Raw genomic sequence first — 1796 nt, forward strand, 5'->3', positions numbered from 1 at the left:
AGAATCTGGAAAAGGATCTGGCAGGGCATCTGGGAAAGGATCTGGAAAAGGATCTGGGAAAGGATCTGGAAAAGGATTTGGGAGCCAGGTCGGCGGAACCCCACAGCAACACCAACCCTCCCTTGGTGCTGTTGCCCCCCTTGTCGAACTCATCCGCCCTCTGAGACCTTTCCCTTCACCCCAAAAGCTCCAACACCCCCCCAGGATGAGGCTTTGGCATTCCCAGCACAGACCATTGCAGCACTGGGATAACCCCCGGCTGAGCACCAGTGCCCCCCCTGTGCTGGGGTTACCCCTCCCCAGATCACAGCATTTGGGGTACCCAGGAATATCCCTCGGGGCTCATCATCTTCCCGTGGCGGGGGGACTTTTTTTTTTTTCCTCTTCTTCTCTGCACACCACGTGAATGGTGGGAAGCAGGTCCCGGGTAAATATCTCCCGGCGGGTGCGTGCGGGGATGCTGCCTTCACAGGATTTACAGCTTCAAAGCCTCGGCCTCAAAGCCTGCAGATATCTTTTCATCATTTCAGCCGCGGTCTAATTACCCCGCTGGCCGCCGGCGCTGCCCGGCGCTCCCAGGTACAGCCTCTCTTAATAGCTGGGATTTATTATTTAAATGTCGTTTTTCAGCTCCTCGCTCCCGTTCTGGTTCCGAGGGTGCCTGTCCCCCCCTCCCCTCCCCTGCACCCCAAATCTGGGCGCCCTGATCCGCCAGCACCCGGCGTTTCATGCTCTCCGCCTGCTCTGAGCCGTGACGAGTTATTAATTAACGGCGAGGTATCGTTCCCTGCTTCATCTTCGGTGTAATTAGATCGCKGGGATGCCGGGAAGCTGAGCTGGTTAACGCTCGCCGGAGGGGGATGAAGGCAACCGGAGCCATCCCCGGACCCAACCGGCGCATCCCGGAGCTGCAGGGCTTCTCCCCAGCCGCTGAAAGCGGGGTGGGGTTTGTGCCCCACCGAGAGACCCTCCCGCCGGCCCGGAGCTCTGGCGCAGAGCCCCGGTACCGGTGATTTACGGCGGGCACCAACCCCGGCGGCGGCGGGGCCGTGACGGATGCGGGGCCGCGTGCCGTGATGGATGCGGGGAGCAGCCCMGGCCGCGGCGCCTGTTAATTAGCCGCTTTGGATTGATGAGAAATYGCAGCTCCCGCTAACGATGGCAGCGGCTCAGCCGCGGAGGAGGGGSCCGGGGGTCGATGCCGGCGGTGCCGCTTCCCCGGTTCTCCCAGGGGCTGCGCGTCCCCGCAGCCGGCACAGCCGGAGGATAATTTATGGTTTCGTATCAGTGCCGCTGATCTTGGAGCTTTTCCAGCCTCCTCTTCCCTCTCTCCCCACATCGCTTTTCCTCGAAAGCCGATTCCCCAGGATGGGATCCAGCTCCTCGCTGGGATATCGCTGTCCCCAGCATCCCTGGCCGTGTCACCCCTCGGGGACCCGCACTCCCCCTGCGATGATCTCATGCGTGTGCTGAGCTGTGACAGGGCTCTGCAGGGCTCTGCCACCGCCCGAGCTGGCTCCTTCCCCCGCTCAAGGATGCTCCGCTGCTCCAGCCTCACGGACAGGGCGGGATAAAACCATTCCCAGCGCCCCGGAGCCCGCTGAGGACACGCACCCACCCSGGAGCCCGCGGGAGCGTGGGCAGCACAGCACCCGCTCGCAGAGTGGGAATTTTAAGGTGTCAAATTGCCTTTTAGTGATTAAATTGCTCTGGGGAAACGGAGCGTGGGGATCTGGCAGGGCATCTGGGAAAGGATCTGGGAAAGGATCTGGGAAAGGATCTGGAAAAGGATCTGG

The sequence above is a fragment of the Malurus melanocephalus genome, unplaced genomic scaffold (genome assembly GCF_030028575.1).
Source record: "Malurus melanocephalus ecotype Western Australia unplaced genomic scaffold, MMel_1.1 scaffold_916, whole genome shotgun sequence".
Classification (NCBI taxonomy): domain Eukaryota; kingdom Metazoa; phylum Chordata; class Aves; order Passeriformes; family Maluridae; genus Malurus; species Malurus melanocephalus.